General features: G+C 33.9%; 1 pseudogene; it reads right to left on the bottom strand.

Annotated features, from left to right (window-relative positions):
* Positions 1-210: 210 nt before the first annotated feature.
* On the bottom strand, positions 211-6,002 carry LOC122587863 (annotated as a pseudogene).
* Positions 6,003-27,875: the final 21,873 nt, after the last annotated feature.

The raw sequence follows: 27,875 nt of genomic DNA, 5'->3' as shown, positions 1-27,875 counted from the left end.
TGATGTTATAAGGTATAATGTGATTTGAGTAATTTGTGCAGAAAAAAATTGGTTAAAAGTCTACTTGTAGAATCATGAAATGTTTGGAAGATGATTTACAGAAAATGATTCTGGGAAAGAATGATAATATGAACTGCCGACAGTAAGGTATGTATCTTGTTTTTAAAGTGTTCCTTAATTTCAAACATCCTAAAATTATAAATATATTTCTTAATTAAGCTGATACAAATTATTAAAAGCTTCCTTATATACAATATTACGTGTATGATGTTTGAGTTGCACATCATTGTCATCTACGATGAGAATTCGTAATCCCTCAGGTCGAGTAACTCTAGAGAGAGCCACATAAAGCTGCCCGTGGCTGAAAACTGGATTAGACAAATATAACCCAACATGATTGAGTGATTGCCCCTGGCTTTTGTTGATGGTCATTGCATAGCAAGCTTTTACGGGAAACTGTCTTCTTTTCATTATAAAGGGCCATTTTGCAGTGGTTGAAGTCAGGGTTATTCGTGGGATTAATGCAGTGGAACCTAAATTTGAGCCTGTCATTATTCTTGCTTTAATCACATACTTACCAAGATCTGTAATTATCATGCGGGTACAATTGCATAAACCCTGACTTGGATTGACATTCCGTAAGAGCATAACCGGTAAGCCCTCTTTAAGAGTCAATTCATGGGGGGGCATCCCTGGGAAATTTAATGAGTTTAAGAACTCGATTGGATACATTTCTTCTTGTTCCAATGTTTCTGTTGAAGCCCGACATACTTCATCTGAACTTTTGTAAGTTCGAGCGGGCCTGTTTAGTTTGTCAAACATATGTTTATTGATCCTATTGGAGAGTATTCATTTACACGCATCTTCGGGATAGTGTGTAAAGTTGACAACACTTCCACAAATTAGACTTGTTAATACAGGAATGGACAATTTCTTGTCATTGTCCTTTGGGAATGACGGGCAAAATTTGTCTGAAATACCCCCCAAGTAACACTGTCAACCCTCCAAAGATCTGTGTTCTATTTCCTGGGTTGTTAAAACCTAATATATCTTTCAACGTCTTATCAAGGGCCTCAAAAGCATATTTTTGTGTCATCAGGGCCTCATCCCATATTATTAACTTTGCTTGTTGCATGAGTGCAGCCAAATGTGTTTTTTGCTTGATCCCACATGTACTATTTTCCATGAGTTCCAATGGGATCACAAACCGACTATGAGTTGTCCTTCCTCCCGGCAATAACAAAGATGCAATCCCTATAATAAGACAACGGAAAACAGAGGTAATTAACTTAGGCAATTTTTTATTGATCACTTGATATATATACGTATAGTTTCTATTTATATACTTGTTAAGAGTGATATGCATATATGTTTAATAGGTAAATTTGAACTTTTTATTGTTAATTACCTGAAGATGCAACTGCAAGTGCAATTGTTTCCTCTGAGCGCAACCGTGAGAGTATAGTTTTATATAGGAATGTTTTCCCTGTGCCTCCTGGACCATAAACAAAATAGAAACCGCCTCTTTCTTTATGCACTGATGCGATGACATTCTCATAGATTGTCATTTGATCAGGATTAAGCTTATGGAAAAGCTGTTCATGTTCTAGAGCTTCTTGTGACTGGTTATAACTGAGTTCTTCACGTATCAACCGATTATCCATAGCTATGAGTAAGGTTTCATCAGGTTATGGAATATCACTGAAATCATCCAATGATTTGCCATTTCTTTGCAAAATTTCCTGTATTTCAACCAAACAATAATTCTTGATTTGTTCATTAGAAAGATGTAAATTGGGAAACTTGAATTGTCGTCTCTTTCTGTACAAAATATCTTCAGATAAAGTTTCCCAATTTTCATTCCATATTTCAAGCGGGCTGCGAACATCACAAAACATTAAAATTGTGACGAACAGGTCTCGAAGCTGTGAACCCATTGCCCAGAGCTTTGCCTCATTTATAGCATCCGTCCATTCTTTGTCATCATTTAATAGTCCGTATGCAATGCAAGCTTCTTTGTATGTAGCATACTCCCGACCATTAACAGTTTTGATGTCTTTATAAGATTGTGGTCCCCTGACAACACTCAACAAAATCCTCAGATAATATCGTGGACCTGCAGCCAGGTTACAATAAACAATGCGACCAATACAACCTTTCCTGCTCTCACGCCATGTCCAAACATTAAACGTTTTCTGCCACACATACTTAGACGGTATTTCAGCATATGTATACTCATGTGCTCTTGGATCTTCCTTATTTAGTACAAACCATTCTGTGAACATGGTTTTTTCAATTCCTTCTTCGTTTATCTATTTCCATAGATTCTCTGAATCACGAAGGGTAATCATATGTTGTTCAGGTAGATGGAATGTGAGCCTGATGACTGATGGATAAGAATAGTAAATGGGGAATGCAAGCATTCGCCAAACTGCTTCACATGGTGATAAATATCGGCAGTCCAAATAGTTCTTGATCTCATCAATGATAAGAATATTTTCTGCAGAGGATTGGCCATCAGTTGCAACATTTTCATGGATGACTATTGTTGCTCTATCAGGATCTTTGTTAAGATACTTGAACAGATACTTTATTGCGCGAGATCGGTTGCACCATTCAACATTAATGTGTGCTTTGTATTTAAGTAATAGATACCGATTGTATGGTACAACAAAACCATTGTGGAGTTTTGTGTTACCTTTCTGCACAAATACTCTATTATTCCTTCGTTGATAAACTGGGTAACCATCTGCGTCAATAGTAGTCTCCTGATAAAATGGCCTTGGGAAGTGTTTTTTGCATTTTCCATCTTCTGTGCATGAAGCATTTGGTGAATCAGCCCCGCAAGGACCGTGTAACATAAATTCTGAAACAGCCTCATATAAACCTGGGTCTTCACTTTCCAAAGGTATTTCTGCAGATATGATATCATTTATTTCCTCTGGTGTGTTACATTTTGTTTCAGGACCAAGCCAAATTACGATATGTGCATGAGGAAGCCCACGCTTTTGAAATTCAATGGTGTATATCCCTGGAAAAAAGATGCGTTATTAGCCCAATTAAGATGGAAAGTTGGTTTTAGCATAGAGAATTTAGGTTGTCCATAACAATGTATACATATTTTTGTTTCCACTTACCTGCTTTGCACTCACCAAATATCTTCTTCTGCATAATATCTTCCATCAAGAGATCTAATTTCATTTTAAAAATACGGGTGACTGACTCTGAACGATCATGTGATTTCTGGCCACTGATTAACGATACCATTTTATCTATTTCTGGCCATTTAGGGTTTGCTGTGAATGTTATAAATAAATCTGGATTTCCAAAAGCACGACAAAGGGCCATAGCATCTTGGTAATTTTGAACCATATACCTTGGGCTGCCTGTAAAGCTTGCAGGTAAAACTATCCTCTTGCCAACTGCATCAGCTCGCGTATCTCCTTTAGTCACAGCATCACATACATTGTTATAAAGGTCTGCACGTAATTCAGCTTGATGATTCCGGGTATACCTCAATCGTTCTTCTTCAACTGCAGTATATGAATCAACCAAGTACTGTTGATATAATCGACCTCCTCTCAATAAGGTAGTTCCTTCATTATTTCTATAATGAATTCTGTAACAATAGAATTCTCTCATTGTTACCGTTTCCCGTTTTGTTTTTCGCCTTCCAATGTTCCTATGATATGGTATCTGATTATGATACCCAGTTTCTCCGTAAGGAAACAACAAAGGGTATTGCAATGCCATATAGAGTTGATGCAATTCAGAGATTCTTTTAAGACCACCACTTGTTGGGCTAACAATAACATCCCTTGGTTCTGTATTCTCTCCAAAATCGTTTGTAATCAAGACTGCAACTTCAGATACGGTAGGTTTATTATATTGCCTCGTTGTAGTTCTCTTACCCATCAAACGAAGTTCACAATTGTTATTATTATTTTCTTCACACCAATCTCGCGCCATTCGGAAAGCTCTGGCAAGAGAACTGTGATTGTCCAACATTTGAGTTAACTCAACCACTATTCTTTCATCTACTCTTTGAGCAGTTGAATTACCAGATACAAAAGCAGCCATCCGGTTTCTGGTTTTATTTACAGTGTCAAAGAAATAAAGTTGTGCATATCTTGGTTGATCTCCTTCAACAGGTAACAAAGAACTAATTCGACGGTAATTTTGGCCACTTATTCTAAATGTATATAAATTCCTGCCCTGGTTCACAGAGTGATCTATCTTTGCTCCAAAAGATGTGAAACAGAACATACTATTGTAAGTCCTAATATTATCTTTAAATTTTGATGTCCCAGGTTGATCATAATCCAGCAATGTCTTCAGAGGTTCCGGAGCATCCAACAATTTTGGTTATAAAACTTTTCCTTCCTGACAACACGTTGCAAATGTATGGTAACCCTCCAGCTTTGTATTTTTACACCTTTCTTCGTACCACATTAATGCATTACAATTGGTACATATATATGTTGGTGGTCCGAAATCAAGACATGCTACATGGACACCTTCAATTGTAGAATAAACCTTATTAGTTTCTCATAAAAAGGTGCATGTTTAATATTTCAGGTATGAAAAAGATTCAAGATGTCAAGTATTTGATATATTACTGCTAATTTAGTTTGTATGAATATGTATTTTTTACCTGATGAAGTGAAACCTGACATCTGACGCGTTCTCTTTTTTATTCCTATAAATAACTTAATATTAGATATGGTTGATCATTAAATAGAATTTGTGCTTTTCATTTTATTTTTTACCTGATCTTTTAGGTTTTTTTTGTTGATGTTTCTTCATTATGTGAAGCACCAGATTTACTCCTTTTACCTAGAAATAAATATGAGGGTGATACAATATATATCAGTAGGAAGTTTCTTAAGTTAAACTCGTAAAAGCATCATACTTGAGCCCACACACACACACACACACACATATATATATATATCACACACTTTTGGACTTTTACTTATATATCTTGTATTTGAACATCACCCGATTGCTTTTTGCTTTTTCTAGTTACGCCCTGAGTAGGTTCTTTTCTTTTGCGAGCGTTGACACCCTTTTTAGGAGAAGTAGTACAAACTCCACTTTGTATTCTTTTGTGACTTGTAGTGGTTAGGTTGCTTGGCCCGGCTTGTGCTCCCTGCTCTTCTGAATTGTGAACTGAGATTTGTAGTGGGTTTAATTATTCATAACAGCATAGGTACCCACATATAACTTTATTAAAAACATAAAGAAGAATTTCATTTATACCCTTTGTATTTGGTTTTCTTTTGTGAACTGTCTTATCCGTTTTGCGCATAGCATGAGCGAAGTTATTTGACCTGGTTTGTGCTCTCTGGTCTACTGTATCATGGACTGGGATTGAACATGGGTCTAATTATTCTTAATAAGATTAGAAACGTATATAGGTTTATCGAAAATACAAACGCAGATTACGCATAAAATTGTTACAATTTGATATACAATAAAAGCACATTACCTTGTACTTGATTTTTTTCCGGTTGAAGATTATTGTTTGTTACCTTTAGACTCCAATATTTTTGTAAACTTCCATTAGGTGCAATGAAATTACCGGAATGCAAATCTATTGGGTTCTTAACACTATTTGTAGTTGGATCTATTTGTGTATTAGTTACTTGCAGTCCACAATATGTTTGAATCTTTCCATCACTGATTACATTTGTACATCTATGAATCCTTATTAGGCCATCTTCTGTTACAGCTTTGAAAATGTTAGCATCCTTTGAGTTTCCTGTACCTCAGCTAAATTACTTAGTATCACATGTATGAATAGAAACACTACTAGTTATAAGATTGATGAGATAACATACATACTACATACCATGATCTACAATCTTATTGTTAGTTATCGATAACGTGTAAAATGTTTGAATTCTTCCACATTTAGTGGTGTTTATACCATATTGTGTTTGTAAGTTTGGAAAACAGGGAATATCTTTTCTTAAAACACCTGCATTGTTTTTCTTCATATTAATCCTGGTTTATCTTCCTATGTTGTTGGGTGAGGATATATATAAGAAATCAAAAGGATACTGAAGAGACATATATGTATAGGTAAGAAGTTAAATGGAGAAATATAATTATTCATATTATCGTTTTTTATCATCATTAAGATCAACATTATTATTATTTGTTAATATTAGTAGAGGTAAAGAGATATAGACAGGTGAGAATTTGAATAGATAGATGACATTAATTGTGCTAATTTTATTATTAGTTAGATGTCGTAGGTTTTGTTATAGGAATATATACCTTATATTATATTTTACTCTTTATTTAGAATCATCCTATGAAAAAGAAAAGTTATAAATAAACAAATGTTTCAATAAATAGTAAAGTAACTGAACTCAGTAATTAATATACATTAGAACTGTAAAGGTGTTTCTTATGAGAATATATAATAAGAACCTTATTGTTAGATGCAGCACCCTTAAGTGATTTTAGCACACTAAAAACTGATCATCACAACATGACACATTTGGAAGCCTGGGATTTCAACAAAGAAAGCCAGTCTTATGTATTTACCCTAAATAACAGTGAAAAGAGGCAAGTAAAAACAATTGTAGAAGTGTTAGAGATGGAAGAAAGTATTTTGAAAGACATCCTTCTTATGAATGTCCTAACTTAGAACGACTGTTGGGAAGCATGTAGGTTGATTGCTGCTTTGAGGAGGAGATTCAACCTGCTTGCTGATGACATTGTGGATTTTAATGATCCACGTGAAGAGATTGTCGACCCAACCTCTATAATAACAGGTTGGATATTACTTGAGACACTGAACATGGTTGAAGTATTCTCTGCGGCTGGGTTTTCTTCTTTTCATGGAGTTTTTGAAATTATGAGTTCAGTAGATGTGGAATGGTTATGTAAACTTCTGCAAGCTGGATGCATACATCCAATGCCAACTCTGTTGCAGATTCAGTTTCAGCAGAATCTCCAGGAACGCATTGTTGCACTAAGGGATTCAGATAGATTGGCAGCTGTTCCTGATGGTGAAGAAGATGTTTAGTCACTAAATGGAGGTATGATGATGATTGACGATAGTCATATGTTAGATAATAAGCCTAACACATAATTCTCGGATTGAATTAATAGTGATTTTTGGCTAAGGTTTTGTTTTATAAGATATTGATGTTATATCTATTATTATCATTAAAATAAAAAGAAAAAACTACTGCCTTCAAAAAGGGAAATAACTTAATTTGATTCTATGTCAAAAACTGGAAATGGAGAACATGTAGATTTAGTAAAGGTAATGCAACTTAATTTTTAGAATACAAACTAAAAGTTGTTTAAAATAAGATGAGCCATAGATCTATACTCACTGTCAGTATACAATCACGGAAACTTGATTTTTTTTTCTTTTACTTGTGAGTATAGCTGGTAAGATCAATCTGAAATCAATTATATGTGTAATTGACTTGACACAAATCTCAAATATGCAGACTGTTTTTTTGTTCCATGTAATACTCATTCCACCTAAAACTGCATATTCTATTCTTTAGTGCTCTGAAACCCATGATGAATTATATGTTTATGTACCAAAAACATCTTACCTAGGTTGACTCAAGTAATGTTCTTCTTTACCTGCTTTTTGTCATGTAAATACATGCAATCATATAACGGATTTCATGCTTTCACTGTTTGAAAGCTTCAAATATGAACCAAGGTTAAAACAAAAGGAAAGTATGACATAATGAATACATAATGAACCATGTTGATACTAATTGCATATTCAATTCATGTGAACCAAGGTTAAAACAAAAGAAACGTATCACATAATGGAGACACACTAGCTATATATAAGTCAACTTTTTATTAGAATGGAGTCTTGACAAAGATGATGTTGAAAACCAAACATCGGAAAGCAACCGAAGTAGTAACATAATATAAAGGAAAAGCAAATAAACTTGTGAGAGATGCATCCCAAATGAACCATGGGAATGAAACAAAATCTCAACAAATAAGATCCAAAAAGACTGGGAAACCATTTTTATGACTCTCAAAAACATAAAAATAAAAAACAGAATTAAAATGACTTGATAGTTATAAGAGGATGAGCTTTTCATAGACTTCAACAATCAAGCCTGCTCATTATCAACTTCCAAATTCTCTTCAGAATCATCATTCCCATCCGACTCTGAGTCAACAATAATTCTGCACAGACCATTAAAAAATAGCTTAGTCCATACACCAAATTAGTTAACAAAACCTAAGAATGATCTGATGTGTACCTTCCTTTCTTTAGCTTATGAGGTGATTGGTTCGATTCTTCAAAAACATCATCAACCAAGGTTGCATCAACTTCTTCTGCATTTCCCTCATCTGCATGTATTTGAAGAGTACCAGAAAGCCTAGTATCATCCAATTGCAGCACTGACTTGTTCTTCCCAGTAGGCAAACCCACAATGCCAGAATCACTTACACGACTAATATCATTTAGTAATCCCAGAATATATTAGAATGATGAATGCACTTCGATATAAAAGTAAGGTAGATAATACTTACGGTTTACGTTTTTTTGTTTCACGGGTCTTCAATGGAGTGGGCACACCAATTGGGTCTTTAACAGCACTAGAAGATGTCTCCAAAATTACCTTAGAAACATCATGGTTACTACTACCGGCTCCCAATAGCAGGGGATCTGGGCCAGGCAAAATTACCCGGGTACAGTTAAATGCTTCATAATTCCCAACACAATAATACGTGAGGCCTGGTATCTCAAATGTATGCCTTGAACCAATCAACTGCTGCAAAGCAGGTGGGAGAACATTATCCTCAGATTCATCCTGTAATAAGTTTTAAAGGTTGAAAATAGATATCAATTTTTAAGATCAAAATAAACATAATAACGACAATGCACTAAAAGATTCAAACATGTACCTGCAACTCTTCTTCCATCAACGACCTTGCTGTTCGTTTGAGAAGTGTTTCAGCTGGATCATCAAATAAAGTAACAACAGTTGTCGCCGTCTCATCCTTAATATCCAATTGCAACTTAAACCTAATTTTTTTTCACCGATAAACAATCTCAATCTTATTACTTAAAACCAAAAAGTTCTTTTAAGAATATCTAAGCATGTTGTTGTTCTTCAACAAATATATACACAACTACAATAATCACCTGAAACGGGGATATAAAACGGTCTGCTTACAGCCTTCACATTTGAAGCCACTCTCATCTCTTGTCAAACCTTTTCGGCATCTACCGGAGCCATAAAGAAAAGGTTATTAAGAAAGTTACTGATCTTTTCCCACATCTATCTCAAAATGTTGCAACACCTCAACTCTATAATTAATTAAGTATTGTCTTCTCACCATCAAATTATATATTTTCCACTAAAGCATGTGTCAAATGGATTTGTCAGGCTTTGCCTTGGTGAATGGTCTGATCATGGTGAAAGGACAGGAGGATGTTATGCATGCAATCGTTATGAAGCAGCAAAACAAGAGAGAGTGGTATGCTAATATAAAACTATTGTTGCAAAGTATAATATATGCATATTCCCGGGACTAATTGTTTGTAAATGCTTATCATTTTTTATGCCTGCAGTATGATGACACGGAAAAGCGTCCGGAGATGGCCAAAAACTCATTTGAAAGATACACTCATTACTATGAAATATGGGCTACAAACCAATCGGTGAGCTTTATCTTCTTAGTGAAGATTGTATTTGGAATCTGGATGAAAGTAGTTGCAATTTCAACTAAGAATCATTTATGTGATGAATAATATGAACACTTCCTATTATCTAACGTTTTGTAACTGTTTGCTGCTTTGCTGTATAGACAGAAGGCTTTGGCAGATTTAGACATAGTTTCAGATTTAAACATAGATTTAAACATAGTTTTAGAAATAGTACACCTAGCTACCATCATATAGCCATAAAGAAAAGGTTATTAAGAAACTTACTGATCTTTTCCCACATCTGACTCAAAATGTTGCAACACCTTAGTTTCATCTGCCGTCATCCGTTTCTCAACATCAACCACCCGATCCAAGTATGGTGACTTACATGTGTCTGCATTCTTTGTCGCGCGCTTCCTACCTTCTCGTTCAATATTGACCCCCTTATTTTGCCTCGCTTCCATAGTAACATCTTTCCGTACACTGGATTTTGACACTACCTTCTGGTTTCGAGCACATTCATCGAACTCTTGTGTAAGCCCCAAACTGAATGAAGGAATTGGTTGATCCTTGTTTACGCCTAAGTCAGTAGGTCCTGTCCTTTTCCCTTCACAACCGGAGTACACCACAGCCCTCTCGATGCCTGTCTTCGGGAATTTCTCAAAACTTCTTTCAATTTCTTCTAACACGAGTGGATCCTTCCAAAATTGGCTTTCTAATGGATCATGTGTATCCGGTGCTATTGTTGCCTCATTCTCGTTAGTCTCTATGTTGCCTACTTCTCCACCATTACCAGCTGTCACCTCTCGTCCTGCTTTCTGCCCACTTGCACATTTCCCCATAGGCCAACATTCCTGATTTGGTGTTTTGCACACTTCTTTCCCCCTCCCCTCATTATCACTCGGTCCGCATTTTACCCTTTTCACAGAACTGGAAGCTCCAACCCCACTTTCATTCATGTGTTTCGTAGACCCTATAGTCCCTGCACTGGTTTCAAAACAGTTCTTTGTGTTGTTGTTCGATGTTTTAAACGTATCTGCATCCCTCATTTTATCGCCTTCAAACACACCTTCCATCTTCAGACCCAATTCCGTTATCTTATCATTACCCAGATACTTTTCCAACGCCTCCCTAGTAGTCGCTTGCAAATGCTTTTTGTTTCTCAACAGCATTTCATAAAGGGTGTCAATTTTGTGCACATACCCCTGCAAATTACCATTAATGCGTGTAAGTCAGTTTTAATTAATAAACGTCACACTTTCTTTACTTATAACACATAAAAAAATAAATGTAAACTGCATATTCCACTTTTACACACCGTATTCTAACCAGTCAAGCAAGGAAAATATACCTCACAATCAGTTGGTTTATACGCGTACATCCCAATTGCTTGGGTATCAGAATTTGTGTCATCACTAAGATTGGCCTCATTGCTGTCAGCCACCCCTTCAAATGATTTCCGCATTTCAACTAACCCAAACCCACCAGAATCAATTTCAGCGCGCTCTCTGCGTTTCAGCGTCTCAGTGTTCCAAGATAAAGTAGCTGGTCTCCGTCTTGCAACATCAAACAAACTGCATTTTGTTGCGTCAACATATATTAACTGCATACATATGTAACAAGGGCATGTGTTAAATCGTCGGTACATAGTTGTAAAGTGCTCATTCAAAGAAATGTGTACAAATAACATGTAAGCTTATTTTGTTTAGTTTTGAATGAAAACATACCGTTAGAAGTGTCCAAGGTCCCGCATAATGTGTTTTGCTGTTTGCAGGCTTCCACTTTTTTTTACAATTTTTCAGGGAGTCCAACAAGAACTGACACCAATCGATATTCTTAAAGTCGGTGTCCCGTCGTATGTGTTCCAAAATGCTCAAATCACACTTCGTCCGGGTAATAGTTCCCCCCATTAAGGTAGCAAACAACACTATGAAGTTGATTTTGAAATTCCAATCCGCCGTTTCAGACACGACAATTCTGTCCTTCAGTTCCATAGGAGTAACTTTGTTCTCGACATTTTGTTGCTTCCACTCGTGCACAACAGTACCTTCACCAGTTTCACTCACAACGGTTTGCAGCTTCACACCCCCCAAGGTAATCCCAACATTTCATGTACCAATTGTGATGTCACTTCGATCACTCTATTATTTACCTTTATTGTGAGCTTCTTATCGTCAAATGAATTCACCACATGGTATGCTAGCTTAGATGGGAGATCAGCTATGTCAAATGCTAACATCTTACCAAATCCCATGTCAACAACACATTTATGTTGGCTTGTACTCAGACCCTGAATCGCGTGATTCAACGAGTTAGGAGATGACCTGTTTCTAAGTGTAAGGTAGATTTTCTTCACTACCTTTTGCACAGGTGTATTTTTGTTTACCGCCTCGTCACCCTGTTGTTCCTTTTCCATTTGTTTAACATCCCTGACCAACATTTTTAGCCTTGGCGACTTTCTAACACTTTGCTCCTCACCATCCATCACTTCCTTATCCTTCAGCTTTCCTCCTTTTTGTTTCATACTCAATTTGTTGCTTCGGTTCCCATCCACTGTCCCACTTTCTTTCCTTTTAATACCCCTTCCTTTGTTTTCGCTATCTGCTCGAATTCCTTTCCCTTTACTCCATATGCCTTTTTTTCTTGCCACTTGTTGTTGTTCCATAAATGGTAGTTCTTGCACATCTGATCACAATGTCACATTAATTTAAAAACCAATTTAACATGTAGGTTACATCCCAAATTAACATATGTATCAGAATTTACAAAATAGAAAACAATTAAAACGTACACAATTGCATACCATAACTTTCTAACATTGATGTACATTAAAAGGACACATATGCTCACATTTTCAAGAAAAAAACACATGATAAAGTTACGCCTAATGCCTAACCAACTCTATTTCATACCTTGTGTGTTTTGCATACACATATGCACCACATGTTCATTCTCTCACCCAAATAAAATTAACCGACTCCGCAAGCAGATGTTAATCACACAATTTCTACTGGAACACATATGTTAACAGCCATCGGTATTATGGGATCAACAACACGAACACACATGTTATAAATTAAAGGAACCCATGAACAGAAGCATTTGGGTAAAGGCAACATAATTTATCAAAGAAACACGCATGTTATCACTAGCTATAAACAAATACCCGAACACAAATGTTATAAACTACATGAACATGTGTTCAGATTTTTTAGGGTTAAAAAAGATATAACATAAACAACCAAACACTGGTGTCACTCCCATCAAACAAACATAAGATATCACTTACAATAACAATTTACCTAATTAATAATAAACAACAAAAATCTATTAAAAAAACCATATACAGTTTTATTTAATGTACCTTCATCGGAATCCACAGTTAAATCAAGCGTCGTTTCCTTCTTATTGGTGTACTTGCTAAATGATTTCGCCATCATTATTCTCTCACTCCTTCGTACTGTAATTTTCAATGAATGAAACATGAACACAATTAGAACATAATAATAATGGAACACACATACACCACCAGAAATTTTAATAATTTAAAATAAATAATAAAAAAAAAATTAGGGTTAGAAATTACCTTTCTTATTACTCATTATAGAGTTTGTGAAACCTAATACTTATACTATGAATCGATCCCGAAATATTAGAAGCAAACACATGTACCACGGAATTATAGCTTCAATCGTTGATTTTCTGTTGATTTTTGAATTAGATAGACGCTTCATAGACTGGATTTAGAGGAGCAGATATTTCCGGCGTGAATTTTTGGATGGAGCACAAGGGACACTTTTTTTTTGGTTTTTCTTTTTATTAATATTGCCGAACGTACCCTTTCACTATTTTTTTCATCACGTCGATTACATAAATTTTCAAAAAATACCCCTGACTATTATTATCCATTGATTAGTTGATCTAATGGCCTATATTTAGTTCTCGCGGTTCTCGACCTTTTGATGGTTCTCACTTTAACTGCTCTCTCTCTTTCTCTCTCTCTCTCTCTATATATATATATAGAGAGAGATATACTAGATATTTTACCCCGCGCGATGCGCGGCTAGTTAAAAAGGTTATTTTATGCATTAATAAATAGCTATTCTATAGGCTTATTATGTTGAAATTGATTATGTTATAGTTAATGGTTAATTCTTAGATTACTCTGGTCATCTTTTGTCTTTTCTGACATGTCGATATCACAGTCACTAAACCTACTATAGTGATTACACACCAACATTTAACTTAAGGTATTTTGATATCATCAACAAATTAAACGTAAATCGATAATGTAGCATGATATCTATATATTCATCAAACGAAATAATATATACAAAGTAAAAAAACTAAACATGACAAAAATTTAGTCATATAAAATACACATAAATACAATACGAATAAGTAAAAAACTAATAAGATAAATAAGAGAAAATCATTATAGTTTTTGCTTTCAGTTATGCTGAAAAGATGGAGAAAAAACCTTATGTAGTGATGGGAAAAAATAATCCTAAACACAATTAGGAAATAAAGTATTTTATCTCCAACAATTAAGAAATCCATTCGTAAAACTCAAAATAACTACTATTATCATTATAAAATAGACATTTTTTGTGGCTAGAATAACCAATTTTGGTTAAGGTTTCGGCCAAGAGAACGAAGGAGAAACAACAAAATTGTTTGCTCGTGTGTAACCTAATAATATTTTTAAAAAAATTTTAAAATTTGATATAGTCTTCAAAGTTGTATATATTTTAATAAATAATATTATTTATGTCAAATATCATTGCCAAATTAATAGATGTATTGGACGTCTTTTTGTGTATATAGTTTTGATTTAATAATTTATGTTATATTCAATAAAATAAATTACTTGGTTTGAGAATAAATAGAGGTTATAAGATAAATTTTGTAAAAAAAGTATGGAGATGCCATGTAGGATAGAATCCTATGTGGCAATGTTTAAAGCTAGCTTTAGGTTGAAAGAAGGATTTAAAAGGCTAGGATTTTTACTGTTTTAATATATATATATATTTATATATAGATTGGGATACGACAGAAGAATAACTTTATAAATTAAAAACCAATTGAAAAATACTTCATGATTATGATAAATTAACAACGAAGAAAACTGTGAAACATAATATATGTATAGATAGATTATTATAAAGGGCTATGTAATTTGAGGTGTACGTGTTGAACGTAATATATATAGTTTGATTATGAAGTGTATATAGTAAATAGAAAATGATAAAAAAAGAAAGAAAAGGTACTAAAATATCATGGATTATGAGTCATGAATTATGAAGTGTATATAAATAGCCAACCACGGCACCACGTAATGGATATAATTGCTTCTAATAACTCTAAGAATTTTGTAAAGTTGACACACTGATTAACTACATAATCTTTAAATCTTCAATATTAAGAGAATACACATCAATCGCTCAATATATATTTTGGTCTTTCTGATACGAAGGATATTGACTGAAAAATGGTATAAAGACGAATTAATGTATTTTGTTTCCGTAGTAACTCAAATTTTCTATGCTTCTCAACTTACTAATAGGAATAATTTTACTACTGTATTAATTAGGAACAATGAAAATAATAGCTAGTTGGTCAATGATTTGGTTGGTTAGTTGTCAAAAAGTTTACTATTTTCAAACACTTTAACTTTTTAGTATGTTCTATTCAATTACAATATCACATGTATGTGGTTATCAAACCATGTATGTGGTTATCAAACCAAGTGGACTCATTTAGACATTTAGTTATGTGATATATACTTTCTTCACCTAAAAGATATTCAGAAAGCAATTTAAAAAATGCAAGAATATGGAAAAAGTTGGTGGCAGCAACATGGAAAATGATAGTATGCATGACTAATCAAGAAATTGATTGATTATTAGTTTACTACCAATATAATTTAATGATAACACAAAACAAATTAGAATGAGTCAATCTAATAAGACTTTTATTGTTTTTCATTCTAAACAAAACCGACATTAACTAATAGGCAGATGATCACTATAATATCAACTAGATTATACCGACAAGGACACCATAACTAAAAGTAATCGCTAATTACTTATTATGAGTGTTATCTTATCAAATCATATATAAGACCAAATAAATGTAATAAAAGATATTAAGATTTAACACTTTATAGAAGTTTTTTGGGTAAAAAGTTACCCCTTGTTCATGTCACTATAGAAGTTGATTGTACATTTGTACATTTACCAATAAATTTTACCATAAGACTAAACTGATTCTTAATGATATTATACTCTTTTTATGTGTGTAAAGTTTGAAAGAAACATAATATAATGTAGATTTTAGAAAAAGAGAAAAGAGAAGATAATTAAGATAAGCTCAAAACATAACAAAGTGAAAAGATATTATTAAACAATATGTTTATTTTCATTTGCATATTCTTTGTTAAATAGTAAGTCATGTGATGCTTAATGCGCATGTTGATATACAAGCGTCTCCTATCGGATATGATGTTGAAATGTGTAACAGTGTAAGCCTTGTATGACAATAAATAATCTCATTAAAATGATAGAAGTTGATATGCAAATTGCTTTATTTCTAGCTATGTGATGACTTATACTTTCTTAATTATATTCGATTTTTATATCCAAATTATTATGTTCATGACTGAAATTCAAATTTTATTCACGCGTTCTATATTTTTTATCGAGCATTGTAAAGTTCGTGATATAGATAGACTACAACGATGTTATGAACAAGAAAACTAACAGATGTATAATTTGTCAATATCATCATAACGTGCGAGTTTTCCACTAGCTAGTTATATCATATAATGATTGTTATGTTATTTTTCTGAAATGTAAACTTTTACAAAACTAAATGGAGCTCAAAACGAACTCTCTAAAGATTACAATGTCAAGAGAGAGTTGAAAAGCCATTCATCGCATCTAATACATAATCTACAAAACTAAATATTTCACATACTAGTGCTTAATTGACATTAAGATATTAATTATATATATAATCATATCTCAATTTATGTACGTTGTTGTATAGCTACTATTTTCTATTATTTTATATTGGTTTAGTAACATATTTCTTCATATACCCAACTTTAAGTTTATATCTTTCTTAATGAAAGCATTTTGTTCATAACAAAATTTTAACTTATAAGATCTCAAAATCTTAAATCTTTTCAAATATCAATTCATCTATTAATAATTGATATATATATATATACACTAAAAGACTTACGTCTTTCCCAAAAGTGATTTTTTCAATTATATTCTGACTATTTTCTCATAATATGGGGTGGCACCCAAGTTTTCTCATGATATTTTCTCAAGAAAACTAGATATATTTTCTCTGAAAACTTTAAGAAAGAGGCTTGGAGGAAAGGTCGGCCATTTATTTCAATTGGCCAATCAAAATGCAAAGTAAAGGTTTTCTGTTTTGTCTTTTATATTTCAAAGTAATAAAATATTAGATAAATATAAAGAAGATGTCAAAAAGAAATACGGTTGGTCTTTTCTTCTAAAATGTAAAAATGATAATATGATAATGACAAAAAAGTAATAAATGTAAGAAAAAGGTTGAGTTGAAAACTAAAAGATCTAATAATCACATCGATAATTTTTTTTTTAAACGATAATATATTAAAATAAAGGCCATTAGCGAAGCACTAGATGTCCAAAGAGTACAATACAAAAAACCAAAATAGAAAACAACTAGAATATCTAAATCAAACGCAGACCGAGCCACTAGTTATCACACCTTGGTGTTTTTGATATACTCCCATATAAGCCCAAGGAAAACACGACGGATTAGGAAACAAGAAGTAGACAGTTGAGCCATTCTATCCAAGAGATTCGTTTCGGTTTGCACCTACCAGAATACCACATAAATAACTGAGTGATGATAAGGTCCATAAGAAACTCCTTGCGATGACACCCGGCCATTGTTGAAAACCACCTCGTTACGGTACTTCCAGATCGATCAGCAGCCACAACATAAAATGGCTTCAATAATTTCCTTTTTCTCTTTTGAAACCCGCATATTGTCGAATGTCGACATATTGGAAAATATCAGTAGGCCCATTAAGAGGAATGGGAGCAATCTGGAGCCAATTTGCAATTAAATTCCAAATCTTATCACGCGTAATACGCGAGTAAATATATTTTTATACTTTTATATATCAAAAATACAATTTTATTAATTAATAAATAACAAATTAAAATATTCAATTTGAATTTATTAACATTTATTTTTTTGACCTTGATAATTTCACAAACACTTATTGTTTTGCTCATTAAGTATTACTGATTCAATAAATTATTCAATGCCAAAATTTATTACTTATCCATGTCATCACAAATATCTTGATATCATTCGGATTTCCATGTCATATCATAAAAAATATCACACATCACACATTCTTTAGATGGTGCCAAGCCATACAACCTTTGAAACCGATTGCGAGATTGCCACCATCAAGCCAATGATCATTCCAGAATCTTGTCTTATTTTCACTCCCAACTATTTTTTAATAACATCTTAAGGGGGGTTTAGCAATTGAGTGTGCCTCAGAGAATGAGAAACATATATTTGCCATATATTATTTACCATTTGTTTTACACAGGAGCGCATACTCAGAACTATGAATCACATTGATGATTTTAAACCTAACGACAATCGGATATGTCATATCCATTTGTACATATCAATACTAAATTAAGAGTATCCATACCACCAAAACCTAAACCACCCACTTTTTACCTAACAATCGTTTTCCTGGAGATCCATTACATTTTATTTTCCGAGTTCGACCCCCTCCTCCATTACTCTTTCCACACAAAAAAAATGAAGTTGTGATCTTTATCAATTGAAATAGATAAAAATAATACGAGTATATCTTAAATACTTTGAATTGTCAAGTTAGAATCCATCATAGGCAACACATTAGTATTGAGTTTAGATTTTATTCTATATTAACTTTGCAAATTTATGAAATATAACCATAGATGGAGTGCCCACTCCAATTTCGATACAATAAAAAATTTTAAGGGTATATTTGTAATTTTGTTCCTACAAAATATTAATAAATAAAAAATACATACAAATATTGACTTTGTTGTACATCACTAGGTTGGAAACATTAGGTTTTAGATAAATCTCTCTATATGTAGAGTTAAAATTTTGAATTGTTTTGATTTTTAATAGAATAGAAAAAAAAGGTTGGAAAAAGGGTTTTTTCTTTGTTTGGGTAAATGTACAATTCATTGATAATATAGTTGTATATAAAAACCTTTTTTTTTTTTCAAATTCTTTTATAATAGTAATCACAATAGTCATGCATATTTACAAGCTAAATTATATATCATTAATTCCATAATTCATTTTATGTTGTTTAATAGAGCGCAACTTTTCCGTCACCACATGCTCTAATATTGCAGATCAATGTTAAAGGTTGACATTTTCAAAGCTATCACTCACCTAAGCTAAACGTTTGTTTTAAAATTGTCTTGACTTTTATTTTGTTTCTAAATACGTCATATATATTTAATTATACTATATTATGTAGTACTTAAAATTGTCATGAGTTTTACGAGTCGAGTCACGTTCCGAGTCACGAATAAAAAACATTGTAGTACTTAAAACCGTCATAACTTTTACGAGTCGAGTCACGTTCCGAGTCACGAATAAAAAACATGTTTTCGACTCGACTCAAAAGTTACGAGTGTACAACGACTCAAAAGTTACGAGCGTACAACTATGCAATAGTCCATCCCATAACATGTTTTTTAATAATGGTTAGTAGTAGCATTCAACACCTAGCTTACAGTGTCACTCAATTGAACAAAATACAGAATTTAAACAAGAAAACCTTCACTACCCTACATGTCAATTGAACAAAATACAGAATTTAAACCAGAAAGCCTTCACTACCCTACATGTTGCAAGTAGGTAACTATCAATCTAACTCAAGTGGATACCCCACAACATATTTTAATTACAAGAAAAGTAAAATATAAAACTCGTAAATAACACCCTTATTAACCAAAAAACACGGAGTGACCATATATCATGTCATAACATGTAAATTTTGATCCATATATACTATTCACATTATCTATATAAAAAAAACTGTAAAACTGTCGAAATCTTTGAGCTAAAAACAAAGAATTCGCAAAATAAAATCTTCTTAAAGTTAAGCTAGATAATACTACTCAAACGACATTGCATTCACTTAAAAAGTCAAGATATGCATTCAAAAAGTCAAGATATGCATTCAAATCAAGCAAGCTAATGTTTTCAGCCACTTCATCGTTATGCACAAGTAAAACTTGAAGGATCGTGTGTCCTAATGATCCGCAATCTCAAATTTGGAAAGAAATTGTTCATCTTTTCTTTTTCTTTCTTATTAGTATATTTTTTAGTTTGGAGTCGTAGAACCATGAGCTCAAATAACGTATTGTATTCAATCATAAGTTTCATAATAATAGAATTAACAATAAATTGAATATGCATGATTTATATACTTTTGAAAAAAAAAAAAAATGTTCTCAACGACTAAACAAATTTAAGAAATTATATATGAAATGCATAGATAATGATAATGAAATGAGTCTTCAACTTGAAAAGGAAAGTGAAAAAAGTTATGGCGGTGAAATATTAACTTACATCAAATTCTTAAATTCGTCAAATCAAGATATACCATCTAAGGTTGTGTTTGAAACAACCGAATGGAATGATTCAGCACCAAATGTTGAACCGGTCAACATTCCATCTGTTTGTTAAGTTGTGCTGAACACTGAACGATGCTGAATGAAGGGGAAAAAAATTTCTGAACCGTTCCACCTCTAAACCCTCTCTTAACCATTCCTTATCAAACTTTTCCACTAGGGATAAGTATCCTGGAATGTAACAAACTTTGGACGAATGTCTATAGTAGGAAATAACTAAAGTTTTGTGTATTGTTTGTACACAACTTTAAAAAATGTTTATTGTATGTAAGAAAACATACGTGACAACCATATAGAGGTGTCATTTGTCTGATTTTAATTGGTTGAATACATTTTTGGGTTTACTTTCCTGGAATGTAAGAAACTTTGAACAAATGTCTATAGTAGGAAATAACTAAAGTTGTGTGTATTGTATGTAAACAACTCGAAATAATGTTTATTGTATGTAAGAATTTCTTTTCAACCAATTAAAATCTGACAAGTGGCACCTGTATATAGTTGCCACATATGTTTTCTTACATATAATAAACATTTTTTCGAGTTGCTTACATACAATACACACAACTTTAGTTTTTTCCTACGATAGACATTTGGTCAAAGATAGTTACATTCTAGGAAACTAATCCCTATATTTTCTTACATACAATACACACAACTTTAGTTATTTCCTATTATAAACATTCGTTCAAAGTTTGTTACATTACAAGATACTTATCGCTTTCCTCTACTACCCTCCCTTCTAGCACCACTATTTCCAATCAGATTTTTCCTTCCATCTACTACTTCGATACTTCGATGCTCACCAAGGTATGTTTCTCTAATCTCTTTTCCTTTTATTTCTTTTTTATATTACTTTCATTCACTCTTTTCTTCTTATTTATTTTCTCTACTACTCTCATCCATTTTTTATTATTATTATTGAAATAGGTAATAACACTTGATCCGTTTGTTCTTTTGAATGAAGGTATGGTACACAAATTCAATTTTCTTATTGATTATTTTTTTTATATACGAACTTCTTTTATTATTTCTACTATTATTATTGTCAGGATTCAATACTTTTGATTAACTGTTGATATTTGTGACATATTTTTTTGATGAATTAGTAGGTTGTTAGTATTATATAAATTGTTTAATGAGATAAAGTATATTTTTTTTTCTTCTTATCTATTGTAGTAGAATGTTTGTTACAGAGCAGTAGCAAAAGAACTTGTATTCGCGTCGTATTTTCCATTACTTGTTTAGAAACATATTTGCTTAGGAAATTTATTTGTTTAATGGTTATTAGGATCTATCTCTTGAGAATAAATTGCTAGAATATATTTATGTATAAATCATGTTGGAGAATCTTTGAAACATTTTGACCAAAGTTTTGGCTATACTGTAACACCCCAATGTTTTTAAGGTAAAAGAAATTAACCCCTTTTCATAGTTTTGACATTTAATTAGTTTTCTAGCATTTTATTTGTAGTTATGGGGTTAATTTAGTTGAAAATTTAGCGGATAACGGGTAAAATACCCATAAATTTGAGAGATGGGGCGTGACATCTCCAAAGAGTGCCAGCCATCTATTTTGGCTTATGACTCACCTCCCATTTCTTTTTCTTCACACTCCTTTCATGCATTCTATCTAATTCTTTCAAAATTAAAGGTAAATCATCTCAAGTTCAAGGAAGAATTTATAGTAATAATCATCACCATCATATAATCTTCATTCAAGAATTCAAAAGTTAGGGTTTGTGGGTTTTGTGGTGGTGGCCGAAAATTGAGAGAAAAAGGGGGAATGAATTGTGAATTGAAAACCCTAATCTATTGTCTTCCATTGTTGAGGTATTGATTTCCCTTAATTTAGTTTTTATCTTTCTTTTGAAATTAGGGTTATTGGAGTGAGCCAATTTGGGAGTTTTTGCTAGAATTTAAATTATGGTTAATTTTCCCCAATACCTTAGATAACCTAGTTTGTCATTGAGTTATGTGTTGAGTTGATTATGAAATTGATAAGCTTTTGTGATAATTTTGATTTATGAGAAAGTTGAGTTCTTACTAGTTTTTGAAATAATGATGATGATGGTAGATTGAGATACCTAGTATTATTGTTGAAAATAAAAGAGACTAGGTTGGGTTTAGAAAAGGCTAGTGATTGAGTATGACTAGGTTGAGCTAGTCAAGTTGTGAATGTAAGCTTATGCACTTTTATGATATGATCATAGGTTGAAGCTTGTTTGTGCATTATCGTTTTAGCGTTATTATTCAAGTGGTGGAGGAGGTGAGTATATTTGCATACCTTTATGTATACGTTGGGTCAATTGACCACATTATGTTAAAGTTTGTTTATCCATGTGTGGTAATTGATTTAGCGTAGGCTCATTTTAGGGCATAGTTGTTATGAGGCCTAAGAATCCCGATAGTTGATTTGTTATGAGGCCTAAGAACCTCCGGGGCCTAAGAATTCCGATAGTAGTTATTGTTATGATTGTTTAGCTTATATGGATCCATGTATAGCGTTTAGTGTGCAAGGTGAGCATGTAAATGTGGCATGACGGTGTCATAGGTTACATGTAATAGTCCTTGCACTTTGCCCTCCTTCGTGTTCATAAACGTATGCAAGTATATTTGCTAAGCCTTTGCTTATATTTTAGTTGTTTATCTTTTATAGGTAGTTCCGAAAGAAGGAACTAGTTGTTGAAGTAAAGCTTGAAGTGTTAGAATTAAAGATTTTTGCAAGACTTGGAGGTATTTAGGTCATTCATGGATGAATGACAATCTTTTGGTTAAAGGCTTAGAAATCCCTCCCCTCATGGCTCTTGGTACTTTTAGTTTTGAAGGTCGTACTTTTGCTTAATATCTGAAAATGATCAAGTGTAAAGTTTTTGGAAGTTTGTATAGTTGCATTTGGGTGAAAATGGTGTCAAAATGGGTAAATGACCCATTGTTCGTGTACATGAGATTTTAAACAAGTTAATGTTGTAATTATGTTTAAAATGTGTCTATATAGTTGTTGGTAATCTCTGAAATGTGTTTTAAGAAATTCGTTTTGAAATTTGAAGGTTGTAAGTTTGATCAAGTGTCGAAATGAGTTTAGGGTTGCTGATCTGGTGCCCACTGCGGCGCAGTGGGAGTGTGTCTAAACCCACTGCGGCGCAGTGGGGTTTTTCTCGCGCAGGTCCAAGGCTTTCCATTGCGGCGCAATGGGGAGTGCTTAACCCCACTGCGGCGCAGTGGAGGTGTGAAAAATTTTTTTTGTGTGTTTTTCGGTTTATCGAGTCTAGTTCTTTCATATAGCGAGACTCGTTTTGGTTATACCATTTCCTAAAATTGTTTTGCTTTTTGTTGAGAGTGCCGATTTTAGGAAACTCTGATTGGTATTGAAATTGGAGAGTTTTGCAAGTTGGATTAGGAATGCTGGAAGTAAGTTCGGACCGTTAGGTTGATTACAAAGAAGCTTTGTTGCTGAAAGCGGTCATGCGATTTGATGTCTGATATGTCCATTTATATATACATTCCCATATCATTTCTAAGTCGTTTTAAGCTTAATTATGTGCAAATTACATGTATATTCGATGTTTTGATGGTATTGTTAGTGATTTCAGGCTTAGAACAGGTATATTGGTTAGAAAGGGCATTTGGAAGGTTAAAAGATGCATTAGGATGGTTCTTGGACGAGTACGAGTGAAGACAAGTCGAAAAATACAAGTTTCGCAAGTTCTGACAATTTGTGCGGCGCACAGAAGGTTTATGTGGCGCACAAGAAGAAGGAATTTTGATCAAGGAATTTGGCAAAAGTTCATGTGCGACGCACAGGAGGGGCATGCAGCGCATATCAGGCGCCCCAAGAAAAGGAAAGTAAGGTTTGTGCGGCGCACAACCATTCTGTGCGGCACATAAACTAGGTCGGCAGATTTTCTTTTGAGATTTCACTATAAATACAAGACCACCCTCCCATTCAATATACATTCACTTCTAGTTGATTTTAGGGTTCTTTGAGACAATATTCAGCAGCTTTTTCGTCCACCAAGATCTAAGGGTTTCTCGTGAGTTTCAAGGCAGTCAAACGTCGATTTTCTTAGCTTTTCATTCTCTTTTGCACGTTGGTACAAGATATTTACTCTTTCTTTTACTATTTGTGACTTATTTATGATTATGTCTAGCTAAATAACTTCATCATCCAGTTAAATGAAGTGACACATTGAATAATGGTAGCATAATCTTTTGAATTCAAGTTGATTGTTAAACGTTTTGTCGTAATCTTAATATTTTGAGTTCTTATGCTCTTATCTACTGTTTTGTTGATAATGTATGAGTGATTTAGAGGTATCTAGCTTTAGGAGTACATTATTCTAGTCGATTGGGTACAATTGATAGGTGTTAACTTGTGGTAACAAGATAATAAACAACAATAGATAATAGAATTCAAAGTGTTAACTGTTTGGTAAAATCGATAGACAAGATTGTTTACAATAACAATACAAATTAGTCAATTTAGTAGGTCTTGATAGGGAAGGTGGTAACCGGAACTTAGGGGTCGAAAGATTGGTTAATGGGTCGGATAGGGTAATAAGCTAGGTGTGCAACTAGTGAGTTATTTGTTGTACCTCGTTATAAAATCAACAAGTTGAATTGGTTTTAATATAGATGAAACCTAAATAATGTGTGTCATGGAGTCGAAGTGGATGATCTTTTAATTCTATTTGATATACGACAATTCTCTTTTTGATAAATTCTTCGGAATTTCTAACTCTTTCAATTAACTAACTTTTTAATATAAAAACCAAGATGACGTGGTGTCTTTAAAAAACCAAACTCTTTTTAACTACTTAAAACTCGCTAGCTCTTTGTAGTCTCCGTGGAACGAACCTTTACTTACTTTAATCTATATTGCATACGGACGGGTCCACTGCCTGATTGTGTGTGGTATTCGATTCGGAGTATTTTAGTTTGTGATTTCGTAGTTGATCCTTTCTTGTACTCTCGTGCAAGAGAGTTACTTGTTTTCTTAGGTTAATTTTCGATTTTTAGTTTTAATTTTTCTGTTTTGTTTTGTTTTTGTAACTTGGTGCGTTTTACGGTTTTCTTTGTTTGTGTTTTCAGGTTTGTTTCTTAGTTGATGACTACAAGGGCTGCCGGTGTACCACTAGTAAGTCCTCAATCTAATCCGGGAAAGACGAAGAGACGTGGGAAGAAACCTTCTAAAACTGTTAACCTTTCACTTAGCAAAATAGATTCCTTAAACTTAAACGTTGAAGTTGAAAGTTCCATCCATTCCATACCACCGGAAAATAAACAACCAACTCCACCGAAAACTTCACCTAAAAATTCACCACATTCAACACCAAACTCCACTCCACCCTCTACACCTCCTACTACACCTAGAAACATGGCCGAAGACATGGTTCATCCGTTTGATAGGACTATTGGGGAGAGTACTCGAGTCATTGCACCTAATAGGGGCTCGGCTATTCGTCCTCCAACCACCGCTCCGAATTTCAACGTCAAGGGTAATCATTTGTCTCGGGTTGAGGAAAATCAGTTTGACGGGGTTGTTAAGTGGGATCCATATGATCATGTCGAGAAGTTTGAAAAGGTTTGTCGATTGTTCAAGTATGGGGAGACTCAAATGCCACATGTTAAGCTTGAATTGTTTCCGTTGTCTCTCACGGGAGAGGCAGCGACTTGGTATAAGAATCTCGATGAAAACATATTTGAGACATGGGAAGAGTTGAGGGAAGGATTCATTGAGTGGTTCTTTCCGGCTCAATTGGTTGAAAAAATGAAGTTGGAGATCCGGTCGTTTAAGCAACATAGTGGTGAGGATTTGGTAGATGCTTGGAAAAGATTGAAGGAATTGATGAGAAATTGTCCTGGGCATGGTATTCAATTAAATGAGCACATTCTTATTTTCTTCCGGGGTTTAGATAGCCGCACTCAAAGGGAATTGGATTGGGCTTGTGGAGGTAACATTAATAATGTCACTTACAACGAAGCCTATAAGATTATGGAAGATATGGTTTGTACAAGTGTGATTCGAGAAGCGGGTAGAACAAAACCGGATCTTGTGAAAACGGGAAGAAGAAGTGTGGCTCGGGTTGATAGTGGTGGAAGTAATGATGTTGTGGCTGAAATTAAGGCATTGGCAAGTCACATGGATAAGCAATTTGCAAGTATGGATGGTAGATTCGGATTGATTGAGAAGGATTTGAAGACGGCAGTTGCGGGTTATGACATTTGTGGTGATAGGCATTACACGAGAGATTGTGATAAAGCACCACGAAATGAAGAAGTTGATTATGTTCAAAATCAATATTAACCACCGTTTGCAAATCGAGAGCTATTTCAAAGGAATGGAGCTTATCAAAACCGGTACCAAGGTAATTCAAATTCTAATTTTAATTCTAATGGTGCAGGAAATTATAAGTCTACATTAGGAGCTTCATGGCAAGGAAGAAATCAAGGAGGTCCTTCGGTTCAACCGGTTGAAATAGTTGATCCTAATGCCGAGCTTAGGGATCTTGTTAAGAAGTTTATGCTTGATCAAGACAAGAAGAATGAGAACTACCGAACCGATATTACTGCTCTGAATGATAAGATGAATCAAAATATCAAAAGTCAATAAACGGCGATCAAGGATTTAGGTGTGAGGCTTGATAGAATGGATAATTCTAATCATCAACAAGGATCTTTGCCAAGTAATACCCAACAAAATCCTAAGCCTTCCGGTTCAAATGATAGAGGTAATAAGTATCAACACCCGAATGTTAGGAATGAGTATGTAAATGCCATTACTACTCGGTCCGGTAAGGTAGTTAATTCTCCTATTTCTCCTCCTCTTTCTAGTGCTACTAATGTTTCCACGCAGGTTGATAGTGAGGAAGAAGATGATCAAGTTGATGAAGAGATAGTAGTGGAGCTGAACCCAGCTATGAAATCACCGGCCGTTCCACTTACATCTACTACACCGGTAGCTAAACCGGCGGTTGTTGAACCTGAGATGAAGCCGTACAAGCCAAAGGTCCCTTTTCCTTAAAGATTGAAGAAGGATAAGCTCAAGGAACAATACAGTAAGTTTGTAGACATGATTAAATCGGTTTATATTAATGTGTTTTTGGTTGATTTGCTTTCAGGAATGCCGAATTATGCCAAGTTCATCAAGGATCTTGTAACGGATAAGAGGAATCTAGAGGAAGCCAAGGCTACTTTCCTCAACGCGGAGTGTTCGGCAATTGTGCAAAATCAAATCCCTCCTAAGCTTGAAGATCCAGGGAGTTTTCTGATTACTTGTTCTCTTGATGCTAAGCTTACTTGTGATGCTTTGGCCGATATTGGTGCAAGCATTAATTTGATGCCTTTTTCAGTTTATAGGCTATTGTCTTTAGCGGCTTTAAAGCCAACTCGGATAAGCATTAGGCTCGCCGATCATTCATTTCAGTATCCCATGGGGATTGCTGAAAATTTGTGTTAAAGTAGGCCATATTGTCTTTTTG

The sequence above is a fragment of the Erigeron canadensis genome, chromosome 2 (genome assembly GCF_010389155.1).
Source record: "Erigeron canadensis isolate Cc75 chromosome 2, C_canadensis_v1, whole genome shotgun sequence".
In the NCBI taxonomy this organism is placed as follows: domain Eukaryota; kingdom Viridiplantae; phylum Streptophyta; class Magnoliopsida; order Asterales; family Asteraceae; genus Erigeron; species Erigeron canadensis.
The sequence above is the reverse complement of the archived record's forward strand: the minus strand, read 5'-3'. Positions and strand labels throughout refer to the sequence as shown.